Raw genomic sequence first — 15878 nt, forward strand, 5'->3', positions numbered from 1 at the left:
TACTTTTTCTTCTGTGCTCTTACCTTATACTTTGTGTTAATTACCATCCCAGATTTGATTATATATAAGCTTCTTGAAATCAGGAAGGGTGTTTCATGGATTTTTTTAGCAAGATCTAAGTAGATGAGGTGTAATTTAATGCCTAATATATAATAACAAGTGTATATTCATTCTGAATATTTTGTTATATAAAGGAATGTTTTTCCCATTGCTCAGGCTTAAAATTCTGAAAAAGTCTTAAATTTCCAAAAATTAATATTCACTAAATTAATTTTTGATTTTTCTATCAGAATCATGAATTAACATACATCATTGGGCCATTAATTTTGTTTGAAAATAACAGCTATATTGAGTGATATATAATTCACCTATAAAAATTCACTCCTTTAAATTAAACAGTTCAGTGATTTTTAGTATATTAACAGAATTATGCAAGCATATCCACTGTCTAATTTTGGAAGATTTTTATTGCCCCCAGTGGAAACCCATCAGCAGTCACTCAATTTCTGCCTCACCTCTATCCTGGACAACCTCTAATCTCCTCTCTGTGGATTTGTCCCTTTTCCTGGACATTTCATATGAGTAATACAATAGGTGGTCTTTTGTAGAAGGCTTCTTTCACTTAGCATCACATTTTCAGTGTTCATCCATTTATCATACTTCACTGCTTTTTATGGAATGATAATATTCCATTGAATGGATATGCCAGATTTTATTAATTCATTAATCAGTTGATGGACATTTAAGTTGCTGAGTCATTGATTCTTTTTTAAAGGGAAAGGAAACCCAGTGGTTATTTAGTCCGGTATCTTCCTTTAATACATGTCAGATTGTGTCCCAAAGTGGTATTCCTAGACTTACATAGTTATTGCATTTCTTATTATTTTAGGTGCTGGGTTGGTACAACACTTACATTCATGCACTTTCCTACTCATTCTTTCTTTCATATGCATAATAAATACTTATGGAGCACTAAGTGTTTATGATCTGAATAAACAAAAGTAATTATGGTTCATGTCCTCATGAGGTTCACAGTTTAATTGGAAATAAGCTTTTATTAAATAATCATATAAATAAACACAAAATTAGAACCATGGCAAGAGCTATAAAGAAGAGACTGGGGAACTGACCTTGTCAAGGAGTATATTTTAGCTGTGATCTATGGAGAAGCAATAATTACCTAAGTAAAAAGGGTAGAGAAGAGCATTCCAAGCAGAGCAAGAGCACATGCAAATGCCCTGGCTATAGGAGCATGGCTTATAGGGGAAATGACAGAGGCAATGCAACAGGAGAGGAGAGGGTAGGGGAAGCAGGTGTGGAATGAGGCTGGAAAGTAAGGTTAAATGATGCCAAATCTTCCAGGACAAGGGAAGGGTTTTACTCACTTTCTGAGGAGTATTGGACCACTGAAGTATTTTAATCCTAGAGATAATGCAAGCAAAAAGAAAATGTGCATTCTTTTTACTTTTTTTTTCCCCCTCCCAGGGCTTAGCTGTGTTAAGAGAGGCAAAATTTGCTGGATGATACATATCTTTTCTGCCAAAACTTGTGGTAGAATCTGTGGCATTTCAAGTTTTCTTTTATGTGTTTATCAAATAACTTGTTATCAAAAGTAAAAACTTGTGTTATTTTCACAGGATAAACAGCCTCCTTATTAGAATTCTCCAATTCAATTTTGTAAAGAACTATTCTTTCCAATTATCCTACAGAATAAGCAATCATGGCTACTTGAGAAGTATTATAATAAATATAGAAAGGTCAGATTTTTCCATTATACAATAAACATGTTTTAGACCTGTTTAGAAACTGTTATCTAAATTCCAATTAGCTAATGCCTATTTCTCTAGCCTAAGTGCTTTTGGCTTGAGAGCCATTCCTCCCAGGCACTATATGAATGGGACCCAGGAAGCTTTTGTAAAAATAATGTAAAGCTTTTGTAAAAAATAAAGGTCATGCCTGCATGGGCGTGAATCCAAAGCTTTCATTAAATTCTACAAAGAATCTATTACACAAAAATGTTAAAAACTAGGATTTTTGAGAGTGGAAAATAATCTATAAGTTACTAGGAAAAAATATTTGGTCACTTTTTATACTACTTACAGAAGTTGAAACCTATACAGTTACACATGACACCAAATATTTAAACTAACAGCTATTATGTAAGCTAATATCTTGAAAACAATATTCTCTTTTTTAAAATTATGGACCTCAGATCATACTCAGGGATTCTATTGAGTACTTGTGAGGAAGGTAGATTCCTGGACCCACTACAGACATTTAGAATCAGAATCCCTGGAACAGAACTCAGAACTCTGGATTTTTAACCAGGATCCCAGGTGATTTTGGTGTCAGTACATGTTTGGAAAGGTAACATAGTAAATAACAACATTCTTTCTGTGTTCAGTGTTTTGAAAAAACAAATGTATCAAATTCATTGAGTTATATAATAATAGTACCATGTAATACACACTGAAAAAAATATATGTAATATAATTTACAATTTAAAGATGAATTATGGACCAATGAAATTAAATAACTTGCCACATAGAGATCTGACTTTGTTTATATTCTGTCATAAAACCTCTTGCTGTAACTGCTATAGGTTACCTACTACTAGTTCCCTACTGTAAGAAGTATCTAGAAAAAGAAAGCTTCTTTTAGAGAGTGGAGTTATATGAGTTTATAACACTGTCAGTCAACATCCACTGAAACCCATCGACAAAGTTGATCATCAACAAAGTTAAAGATTTATAAAGAACAAAGTATAACACATGAGCCTCTCTTGCCAAGCACAACTGTCTGACACTTTCTGAAAGAAGCTCTCAGAGGTAACACTTCACCGGCAGGAAAAGTGTGAAAATGAGAAAATTTGCTCCAAGTTGTTACAATTTAACAAGTAGGGAATATAAAGAAAAAGCAAAATATTACAGTATGTAAAGTAACCCTAAAACCTATTAGCATGTGTCACTACCAAAAATAAATAAATAAATAAAGCTCCATGTAACTCATTAAAGGAGTGGAAAAAGACAGGTCTGTTAGGTTGCTTTAAGACATGAGCTTTAATAAGCATTTTACCCGAGAGAGACGGCTCTGTGATATGTGTGCGCTTTGTCACATGAATTGCATTTCATTTCATGCAGCACCTTTATTGGGCATTAATAATAAAACTATTAAATTTAAAAACAAATTCTGAAATCAACTCTATTTTATAGGCCTTTACTAGAAAAGAGCTCTTTGCCAATATAATATGGTCTATTCATAAATATTTTGAGAGTGAAAAGATACAAGTTTTCTAATTATTTGTTTATTTCTAGTTTCTAGTTACAATTTTGAAATGTTTGCATTTCAGTAATGAAGTCAGGGGTTAAAAAAATTTAATTTGACTTTTAAGGTGGCTTTATCACAATAAAATTGATTTCTTCTAAAATATCTTCACAGTTTATTTCTTTATGGAAAAAAGATTTTAATTCAAATTATTTAAGAGAAAAGATCGTTCCTTTATGTAATGCTAAAAACCAACTCTTCAGGAAACTGGTAGCCAGAGTTTTTTTCTGGGCCTGTTGTAACTGAGTTTGTCAGCTGCCATATAACAGCAGAAATAATATTTCTTATGATGCTATTGAAAAGTGCCATTCAGTCGGCAGCTATAGCAAGTAATATATTAAACGAATGAGAGAGCTATTAAATACATTATTTCAAGACTTTTAGGTGATGCTATAGCTGATCAATATTTGAAAATATTTTGGGAAATGAATGGCAAATGTCTCTTTTGGTCATGCATCAACTTCTCTATGACATAGAAACATAGCATTAAAACAAGTTTTACAGGAAATCTTATTTAAGGACATAGAATGCTATAGCTTCCTTTGGATAATTAAGGATCTTATCTTTTGGTTTAGCAGTGGCATTATGTTTTCTTATTAACACAATAGAAATCTGTATTCCTGGTTTTAGTGTTATTTCAAAGTTATATCAGGATCTAATGAAACATGGCCTATTCATGGCTGCTTGCTACTGTAATAAATTCTCAGAGACTATTGCTAAGATTACCTTCTATTAGATCAGGTTGTCTTACCCCCGCTGTGCACATCAGTTGGTCTCCACACAATCAGTGAGAGTACTTTAAGAACTTGAAGTAGACTTGCTGGGCATAGGGAACGCATATTCTGTTTATGCTAACTAGATAGAACCACCCAAAACATGAGGCAAAGAGAAAGCCACAAATGGCTTCCAGTCTCTTAACGTGTTTTTTTTTGTTGTTGTTGTTTGTTTTAATCTGTTTTCTTTTAGCTGAATGACTCTCTGTTTGGTTTTCTTTTAGCTGAATGACTCTCTGTTTGAAATTAACATTAGGAAATAGAATGAATGTGAAATGGCAAAAATAAAATCATAAACAAAAGAAAACAAAACTCACTAAACTCTATAGGATCTGTAGTCCTTCATTAAGAAAGTGCCTCCAAAATCTTCCTTAGCACCAAAGCCCCTGCTAAAGGTGAAGTCGTGCAAGTCACTAGTTGCTAGGGGAAGCCCACAGTGCAGGTTGCTGACTTTGCAGTTTTGGGAAGGCCCTACATGGATCAAGGAGCTCAGTGGGGGTAGTGGAGAACAGCTCTACATTGGAGTCTTGGAATTAGACCACTCAAAAGACTCAGAATGGGATTTTTTTTTATTGTAGTGTAGTTATTCAAAGCCACAATTTTAAAAGATAAAACATTTTAAAGTCTCTCAACTATTCATTGGCTTAACATAGCTCTAAAAAACATTCTAACAGTGTGAGGTTGAAACCTACCTCTGAAGCAAACTTTTGTGCCTGCAAATACCAAAGGTAACTGATGTAGTCCCAGACGAGCCCAGGGTAACCCAAGCAAGGAGTCAACAGCCCTCGCATTCCTTTGGAACAACAATAATTAGAGCAGCTGGAATATTTGCAACCTCATTGGCTCACTTGCTGTGTTTTTAAGCCCAGGCTTTAATCTTATTTTTATGTTTTTGTATAAATCAGACACATGTGGCTTAATTATAGACATTAAGTGGCTACTAGGAACTTTAGATGAAAGCTTTTCAATACCGTGCAATGTCCGGGTTCTCTAGTGTCCTCCCCACTCTGCATTTTCTGTCTTATTGTGCCCCTCCTCCTGTGTTGATTTCTGCACTCCTCCTTCCTCCATTCCGACTGCCCCCATCTCAGTGGTGCCTATTTACTTAAATCTAAGCCAATTAAATACAACATAATAATAGAACATCCTTCTGAAAAGAGCACAAAGGGTGGGGAATTGCATGGCCACTGACTGAATAACGGAAGAATGGGGAAACATCTTAAAAGAAATCCCCAATAGATGATTGATCTATTCTTCCTTTGCCTCCTATTTATAGGGAGGCAACTTCTTCTTTGTTTTTGTTTCCAGCAATCTCTATGCCAAGTCCCCCGCCTTTCTTTGGTAAAATCTTAATGATATATCATCATGTGTATTTCCAAGATTATTGATGTGAGAATTATTGTATTATGCATTCAGGAATATGGTTATAGAATTTCCAGAACACTTGGGAGTGATAGCATTGTAGATTGAGATATATTTCAAGGCTTGCTTTTATGTTGATATATTTTCTGAGCCAGTAAGTAATATTCTCACTCAATTAAGAGTTACTCACTTTTTAAAATGGGTTATTACAAGCAATCACTTTAGTAATAAAATGTTGGCTGCCACTTTTAAGAAAATAATTTGGGTAGGAAGAAAAGATATTTCACATTAGCATCACAGAAGGGGGAGGGGAGGGTGCCAGCTTAGTCCCCACTGTGCTAATTAAGTGATCATGCATTGCCTCTTGAACAACATGCAGCAAAAGATGAAGAACTAAAATCAGCTGGAGATCACCCTTAATTGTAAACTCTTCTGCAAGACTCCAGTGAGTTGATGAACTCCCTCTGCTTCTAGAGCTTTTAGCTTTTCATGCTAAAAGTAGATTTGTCAGAATTTCATTTTTCTGGTCAGATGACTGTAGCACAGCCTGTATTTCCCTCTCTCTGTTGTGGTCCCCTTTCCTAAATGCATGCCTTTCCAAATTATCCACAATCAGGAATGTCAGAGGGTGTGGAGCTCAGGCAAAAAACATCATCAGTCAGCTGAATTCCAGTTTCTATAGACCACAGCTGGAATCTGAATGCTCACGTTGACCTCAAAAATAGCCTAGTGCTCTGTCCCCTGTGTTCAGCCAAATGCCTCTTCAGTGAAATCTCTGTATGTGCCTGCAGGTTGACAGATGGCTCCCAGCAGGTGAACTCAGGGCTATTAGTGAGTGAAATGCATTCTTTCTCTGCCACAATCCTTCTCAAAGACAACCTCATGTCTTAAGAACCTTACAAAAGGCTTTTAGATGATAAGCAAAACTCAAGAGAAGAGTTGAAGCCAAGAAACCACAGATTAACATAACCATAGGGTTTCTGCTCAAGTTAATACATAATTTCTTCATGAGAGAATACAGTAGTGCTAAGTGGTAAAAGAAAATATCATTTAAAGACTGATATTGACACTTTGCAATTTTCCAGAATTGTCAAAGCACTTTTCCAAATACATAACTTTATATAATCCTTACAATGACTCTATAGAGGAAGTCTCATTAATAGTCTTCATTTTGAGAGTGGCAGGAGGCAGCCAAATGACTAGGCAGATAGGGGCAGGTCCCCGGTGAAATGCCACCTCCAAGTCAAAGACAGTAAAAAGCCTAAAAGCCAAGCAACAAGTTAAATCCTCTGACTGGATTGAGAACTTGTCTTCCTGTTTGTTGTGCTTTCCTCTGATTTGTGCTTACCCTTCACCTATTTTACATATACCTACTCTTTCCTAATTGATTTTTCTATGCTATCACGCCCTCCTTTGAGTGGTGTCTTCACTTTAACCTTTTCTGCATACTCACAAACCAATCAGCACACATTCCCCATTCTGAGTTCATAAAAGGCCCCAGACTCAGCAACATAGGAAGAACTTGCCCACCACCCACCTTTGGGTGAGGGCACCATTCCTCCCCCATCCCATATCCCCTCTCCACTGACAACTATTTTCATTGCTCAATAAAATTCTTCTCCCTCTCCACCCTTCAGTGTCCTGCTGTGTATCCTCATTCTTTTGGGCATGGTACAAGAGCTCAGGAACCACCAAACACAGGTACAAGCTATAGCACAGGCGACCTGGCGCACACAAGCGTGTCCAAGTGAGACCCAGGTGGGGCATCACTGGCCTGGGGTCCCCAGCTTGCAAAGTGATCAAGAAGAAAAATCCTACATCAATTTTATTGCTAACAGTGATGATCCAAAAAGTTAGACTTGCCCAATATTACACAGCCAGTAAGTGTTCAAGTTCAGCTTCTATATGTAAAATTTGAGTTCTTTTTACTTCAAAGACCAAATTTGATTAATTCCTAGTCAGAATGGTTAGGAAAATAAACTACATCATTCATTAACTCATTCATTAGACCTTTACTAACCCACTTACAAATCAGGGAAGCATTAAGCAGGGTATAAGAATATTTCATTGCTTATAACAGAGGAGCTCATCTACACAAAGTTAACCAGTACTGAGCACACCTTTCCGTGTTTTGCAATGCATCTTTCAACTGTTCATTCATTGGTTGAATAGTTACTGAACAAGTATTTGCTACCAAACGGGGTGTAGTGTAATAAGAAAACAGTCACTGTCTTTCTAGAGTATACATGTTAGTTGGGGTGGAGTGGGGCAGACATTAAACAAATACATAGTATGCATTGTTAGTGATAGTGTGTGAAAATAGACAGTGGGATGGGTATGTATTAGTCTGCCCAGCCTGCCATAAAGAACACCACAGACTGAGGGGCTTAGGTTCAATGAAGCATGGGCAGCCATGTAGCAATATGATTGGACAAAAAGGATATTATCTCATAATAATAGACTAGGCGGGGGGACCCAGCAAGACCTGTCTGTTCAGATTCTTCATGGCCTCTGTGCAACATTCCTTCCTTCCATTAAACAAGGTAGATCGAAGCATTTACTTATGGCAAATTATTACACAGAAAGGTGGGAAGGGGGATACAGTGTCGGGAGTCATAATGATATTTTTAGGCTTTATGGCTGACTTTGGGAAAAGAGGGCTCTGGTTTCTGTGACCCACCTTAAGGAACAGGGATTCTAGTTTCTATGGCGTGTGTTGGAGAAGAATGAGGCCTAGAGACAGACAAAAGGACAGGAGAAGATCAGAAAGAAACTGCTTCCTAGGCCATCATTTTGGGTTATTGTTTTCTGAGCCCCAACGTTAGCCAATGAGCAGAGTTATGGTTGAAAAATTACCAAGAGACATCAAGTGTAGGTTGATTCTTACCAAACCTACCTAATCAGATTCTTGCTGAAGGCAGACCAAAGACACACATCAAAGCTGGGGGATAAGAAACTCAATCAGATATCCAGCGTGATCAAATGTCAAAGGTGGGGGATTCACTCTAAACTGATTTTAGATTCTTGCTCCAAGAATCCAAAGGAGTCAAAGTCAAGTCTTCTAGTTAAGAAGAGGGCTCAGAGAAGCCTAGCTAAAGTTTGGTCAAGGAGAGACTCTTTGCTTCTTTGTGCTCATGGAGAGAAAAGGAGATCTGGTGTCTCCTCTTCTTCTTATAAGGACTCAGTCCTGTTGGATTAGGGCCCTACCATTATGACCTCATCTAACCTAAATCACCTCCCTAAAGCCCTTATCTCTGAATATAATCACATTAGCAGTAAGGACTTCAATATGTGAATGTTGGGGGTGGGGGAGGATACAATACAGTCCATAAAGGGTATAAATTAATAACTCTTCAGAGACACTTTAGCAGCATTGTTTGAAGTCTATTGTGTACGTATATGGTTTAACATTTTTTATCCTGCATATGTTTTTATTTTAAATTCAAAACATTATGAAAAAGTAGTTTATATATTTAATAGATACTAATGGCTTTTAGAATTGAAATAAAGCAGAAAAAAGGTCCGGAACATGAATTTCTTTCAATTTCAATAAGCCTTAATTAACTATATATGGTAGTTTACATGAATATCAAATGAATGTAAGAAACAAGAACCATACATGAGTGAACAGAAACACTCCGGGAGTGGTTGGGGAATCGAAGAGTTCATGGAGAACACTTCAACTGAATGAGGAATTGAAAAATCTAGAGGAAGGAAGAGACAAAGGGAGCAGGGGAGACAGGCAGAGAGAAGGAGAAAGAAGAGGACTTTGCAGGAGAGGAGAGAAATAAAAAGATGGAATTAATAGGTCTGCAAAAGAACTAGTCTAAGAAAATGTGAGGGTTTATAACAGTAGAAAGTTCAGGATGAATACATTGTAGTTACAGTACAAAAGTCCTTGAGGCTAAACTGAAAAATTCAGATTTTTTCATTTCAAAAAAAAAGTTTTGACCATGAAAGCTACTAATAAATCACTAAGTGGTATCCCAGCAAATGAGTCTTATGACAACATGTGAACCTGCTCAGTTTTCTTGGAGCCGCTCTCCAATTTTTTTCTCCTTCTACCACATGAACCTGCGTACTTGTATTAATTTGTTCTGCCATTTTTTAAAGATTGGTGTTCTGTTCGAATGGCTATTATCAAAAAGACAATATGTAAGTGTAGGAGAGGATATGGAGAAAAGGAGACACTTGCTCACTGTTGATAGGAATATAAATTAGCACAGCCATTATGGAGAACAGTATGGTGGTTCTTCAAAAAATTAAAAATCAGATATCCACTACTGGAATATATCCAAAGAAACTGAAATCAAATGTCAGAGACATATCTGCATTCCTATGTTGATTGCAATATGATTCACAATAGCCAAGATATGGAATCAACCTGTGTCCATCAACTAATGAATGGATCAAGAAAATATGGGATATATACATAATGAAATATAATTCAGCCACAACAAAGAAATAGATTTGCAACTACTTGGATAAACCTGGAGGACATTATATTACATGAAATAAGACAGACACAGAAAGACAAATTCCTCATGGTCTTACTTGTATGTGAAATCTTTAAATGTTGATCTCATAGATGTAGAGAGTAGAATGGTGGTTATCAGGAGCTGTGGCAGTGATGTTGGGGGTATGTTGGGGAGATGTTGCTCAAAGGTAACAAAGTTTCTGTTTGGTAGGGGAAGTAAATTCAAGAGATCTATTATAGAATATGGTGACTGTAGTTAATAACAATATATTGTATTCTTGCAAAATGCTAACAGAATTGACTCTAAATGTTCTCACCACAAAAAAAAAAGACAACTATGTGAGGTAATGCATATGATATCAAGCTTGATTTAGCCATTTTACAATGTGTACATATTTCAAAGCATCATATTATACATGATAAATATATATAATTTTATCTGTTAATGGAATAAATAATAAATAAAAGGTTGATGTTTTGTATGCAACTTAGAGACAAATGAACAGATGGCTTTCTGTCAAGGAGTGTTACATTTCTTCAGCTATATTCTGATGCTGAGCAGAAAACAGAAGTGTAGTATATAAATAAGCAAAAATACTGACACATGTGCCCCATTGCTGCTCAACATTCCCTATATTGCAGTGCCAAATTGTATCCTATTTATAAAATAAAATATGTATTTATATGTATATATATTTAATCAGAGTCAGCATATACTAACAATTTAGCAAAATAAGTTTTAAGCTGATATCACCAAGCATCCTTGAGATGAAGATATTTATTGCTCACCAGATATCAGATATCCATTTATCCCCCATGTTTCTCCACCCCTTGCATTTAAGCAACATGTTCAGCCCAGTGGGCTGTAGGAGGAAGTGATGTGTGTCACTTCCTCATTAAGGCATTTAAGAGCCTGTGCTCAGCCCTGCAGATGTCTTCTTTTGCTGCTGCTGTAATCCTGAAGGCTGTGAGTTGAGCCACAAGAAGGATGTACCTAGATAACTCCGTCACTGCATGAGAGAGAAGTGGCCTGGAGAGTCTCCCTACTCACATCAGGATTTGTGTAAACAGGTTATAACCTTTATTGTGTAAAGCCTCTGAGGCTTAAGCCTTACTTTTCTGACTAATCTAATTGTTTATCCTTCACCTACTTGTATACTATTTTTACTGCCTTGAATTATGTTGAGATGCTTCAGACAAGACTAGATCATTTCTACTAAATCAGCTTAACCCAGCCTGTTAGTCCTCTACAATAGCCTGGAGCTTCTGTGTTTAGAGATGAAAGGAGGTAATTTGTACTGTCTACCTTACCCAAGTTCTCTGCTCCACTGAAGACCATATGTTATTTGCGTAGGGATTTGCTAACAGCTCTTAATTTTTTCAAGTTATATTTTGAAACAAGCTTCCTTTGCAAGAAACATAAGTTTCTCTTAAAAGGAACTTTGACAAAAGCTCCAAGAAAGAAAGATCATTCTCTGATATTTTCAACTATCAGTGCCTTTTGGACACCATGACTTCCTTCTACTCACAAATAAGTAGATAACTAATTCTATAATAAGCACATTAGGGAATAGAAATGGTTTAGTAGCATGTTAGACTAAATGATTTTATGTTGGCGTCTGTTCCACTATTTAAAAGACTGCTTGGATAATGGATATTTTCCCAACTGTTTTGGACACTCAGTCTTTAATAGCTAAAATCTTGTGATCCTGGACGAGTGCACTAAATTACATGAATTGCTCAAAATCTTGGTAGGTCAGATTGATAGTGGAGGTAGAGTACATTGTTATTGTTGTTTATTTGAGAATTGACTGAATAGGCTAATGTTAGTCATTGAGGTTAAGCTTAGCCTGTAGAAACACTATTCGGAGGCCAGGCGTGGTGGCTCACACCTGTAATCCCAGCACCTTGGGAGGCCGAGGTGGGTAGATCACCTGAGATCAGGAGTTCAAGACCAGCCTGACCAACATGGTGAAACCCCATCTCAACTAGAAATACAAAATTTAGCCGGGCATGGTGGTGCATGCCTGTAATCTCAGCTACTCAGGGGGCTGAGGCATGAGAATCGCTTGAACCCTGGAGGCGGAGGTTGTAGTGAGCTGAGCCTCAGCCTCCCAACGTGCTAGGATTACAGGCATCAGCCACCATGCCCAGCTGATGTTTTGCTTATCTGACAAAGTCTATCAAACATGAGATTTAAAAACTAAATGATACTTGTGTGAGAATGTGTTTCAAAGGAAACTAAAGAGTATATTCTGGCTCAACAATCCCGGGAAGATTTTGTCTTGATGACTTTGTTGTTTAATAAAACCTGAGTTCTTACATCAGTTGAGAAAACCACACCATGGCAACATTTTCTCCAGGAGACTGAAAATCTGTATGAATTTATCATTATAGCCTCAATGCTGTAGGTAGCAAATAACTTGGACATAAATATGCCAACAGCCAAACATATATGCAGCCTAAGCACATTGCATGCATGTCTTATCTTACAGAGTAACCAGCTGATAAAAGCTGACTTAGTTTATAGCTGAACAAGTATTTTGGATTCCTCATTAAGTGATTTACTCAGGTTACTTTGTGATGCCAGTGTGCAGTGTACATCCTATTCTCTGCCTCGTGTAGGCTACCTCTTAAATATAATTGTTAACCAGTTGGCTTTGTCATGTGTTGTAAGTCATGCTTCTCAACAGTGTTCATATCTGACTCTAAAAGGTTCTGGAAGGTAGCATAATCAAACCTGGTAGAAGTAATGGAATGATCAAATGAGAGGCAGAACTGTTGCTGAGTGTACTACAATTTGTTCAAGAAGCTGAATATGCTGAATAATAAAAGTACTTTGTAGGTACTTCTAGTAAATTAAAAGTTGCCATCAGTGACATATCACTCCTCAGAGAAGCCACAAGCCCTTATGCTCAAAAATATCTCTAGCCAGAGTTGAAAATGCAAAACCAGTTCTCAGTGTCTGTGGAGTTGGTATGTAACTAAAAGATTTGGGCACTTTCCAGCCTTGTGATGCTGGCAAGGACACTTAAACCCTCTTAGCCTGTTTTCTCATCTTTAAAGTGGGGATGATAATAGAGGACAATAGTGAGGAATAAATGACTTAATATATATGAAGTGCTCGAATCATTGTCTGGCACACAATAAATTCTGTATAAATGTTTGTTAATATTATGTTTTGAGCTTTGCAGGCCATATAGTCTGTCAGAATCATTTAAGTATATAATGTATCTAATGCTAAAACTCTGTTGTTAATGTTGTAAAAAAAATTAATGTTAAAGTAATTTAATGCTATTTATATGGGTAAAAATGATCACTTCTAACTATCCTATGTTAATTTAAAACTTTATATGCCTTGTGGAATAGACCATAAGTTGCTCTTTAAAAATAAATCCTAGATAGCATGTATCTCTATCCCATAAAGCCTGGAAAATTGTAATTACTTCTATTTTTTTTTAAATAAACAAAACCTCATAAAAGTCAAGATTATATGAAAATGGGGTATTCTGGGCAACCTGCTCGGGTCCCCTTCCACGCTGTGGAAGCTTCATTCTTCCGCTCTTCGCAATAGATCTTGCTGCTGCTCACTCTTTGGGTCCGCACTGCCTTAAAAAAAAAAAAAAAAAAAAAAAAAGAAAAGAAAAGAAAAAGAAAATGGGGCATTATTTTATGACTGATAGGTACTGGGTACCCTGAATTTTTTAATAATCATCTCATCCTTTGGCCAATAATTTCCTCAATTCTTTTGGGATGAAATAAGCTTTCAAGTATTTAGGGTTAGAATTTCACTTTTCTTCATATATAACTACTGAGTTAATTTTTGGAAAGACTGAAAGAATTTTTATTTATTATTATACAAAAAGTGGGCAAAGGATATGAACAGACACTTCTCAAAGGAAGACATTCATACAGCCAACAGACACATGAAAAAATGCTCATCATCAAAGACAGAATTTTTTTAGTGTTGTTTTTAATATTACTTAAATAATGAACATGCTCTTTGATAAAAGATAAGTTAAATATTTTCTGTCAATGGCCAGAGAGTAAACGTTTTGAGCTTTGCAGGCCATGTAGCCTGTCAGAACCATTCAAGTCTGGCATTATGGCATGAAAGCAGCCATATACAAGGTGGAAGTGCGTGGGAGTGGCTATGTGCCAAAAGCACTGTATTTTTAATAAAAGGCAGCAGCAGGATGGTTCTGGCCCATGGACCATAGTTTACTGATTCATATTTTATAAAATTCATTTTTTCTTATTTTTACTAGGGTGAAAGACATACATATAGAATGTGTACTCACACACTTATCTGTATGCATGTGTGCTTACTTAAAAATCATGCAGATGAAGCACAAAAAACAGGCACTTTAAGAAATTTAAGAAAAATATATAATTTCAAGAGAAAATAAAATCTTATATTCTATCCAGCATTCATTTGTTAAGTACACAAAGACTCTTTCTATCCAAATAAGCTCCAGAGCTGACCTACCATTCCACTTTAGTTCTGAAACCAACCTAGAAGGTTTAATTTGCTTATAATCAAAATTATCCTTAAAACTTCTCTAGTCTTAAGTTATTGTGTATAGAACTGTGTATTATACTGTTGTATATATTCCATATGTGAGAACCACTGAGCTGGACTAAAGAAAAAAAAAGCTGTGTGCAAAGATTTGGACAGTCAAACCTTTCTTTTTAAAATAATTATCAAATTATTACAGGAAATGGAGAATTCTACCATGTTTCTTCTTTCCTGCAGACATTTTTAAATGTTTATTTAAATGTTAAGACTTTCTAACTTTAATAGGTACTAATAGGACTTGTTTGCTGCTGCACATTGTGTGTAAATGTGTACAGATTAGATGAGCTAACATGTGTAAAAGCACTTAATACACAGCATCTGGCCCAGACCATAGTTTCTGCTTTTGAATCAAACTTGTATCTGCTCATATCCATATACACATTGGTCCTTAGAGGTTCATACAGAAGAACTGAGCCATCCGCATCTTTCCAACTTGCATTTCCTACTGTGTCTTAAAGAAGAGTTAATAGGTACCAGAGTTTGAGTCTGGGTTCCTTACCTGTAGAGCAACATTTTCCTGGAAGATATGATGGGGTCTACTCTACCAGGAGTAAAATCACATAGGTCCTGACAAAATGCATGGAGATACTTAGATTTAGACACCCAGTGTAAGAGAACTGGACTTTAAAATGGTCCTCAGCTCTGCAATCCCTTAGGTATTCTGCATCCTTTGTAGTCCTCTTTATAGATGAAGATGGTTACACCTGAATGGCTTATGAAGTAGAAAACAAGCCTCCTGCTTTCTAGTAATTGTTTATTTCTACGTACCACTTCAGTAAGAAATATTCTGTATTGTTATAGGTGGAGTTCCTAAGCAAAACTACTAATCCAGAATGACATTTAGGATTCTGAATGTCAAAATAAGTTTAGTACTCCATGGAGAAAATTTAATGAGTTGTTAAAAAATTGCTTTCCATCCTGTGCTGGAGAGAATCAATGCAGACTGGGCTAGAGGCCCAGTCCTTTAAAGATTACTGGATATAATTAACGATTTACTAGAATGAATGTATTCTCTTGGGAGAAAATATGATTGTCTGCTATTTATTAGCTGAAGACAATTTAAAAATTTATTCTTCCTTGGATGTAATACCTATAAAGTGCCATTGGAGTGGATCTCAAAGTGAGAAAAAGCATGCAGCAGTTAGCATTTTCACTGCTCTGTTCTATCTGTGATAGTTCCCAGCCAGTGACAAATGCTCAGTGTCTGACCACTATAAAGAACCATGATGATATCCATCTCATGGTCTCATAGTTGCGAAATACAAAAAGAGAAAGCCACAAGATGAATTCTGTTGCTGAGCTACTTGACGTGATTAATGTACATGGATCGGGGATTAAACTATTAATTTTCTACTTTTTTAAC

General features: G+C 36.2%; 1 protein-coding gene across 1 annotated transcript in view; it reads left to right on the forward strand.

The window, feature by feature from the left end:
• MAP2 (microtubule associated protein 2) overlaps window positions 1-15878 on the forward strand; it is a 305742-nt gene that overhangs the window by 182464 nt on the left and 107400 nt on the right. The window lies entirely within an intron of this gene.

This window comes from Theropithecus gelada, chromosome 12 (assembly GCF_003255815.1).
Source record: "Theropithecus gelada isolate Dixy chromosome 12, Tgel_1.0, whole genome shotgun sequence".
Taxonomy (NCBI): Eukaryota; Metazoa; Chordata; class Mammalia; order Primates; family Cercopithecidae; genus Theropithecus; species Theropithecus gelada.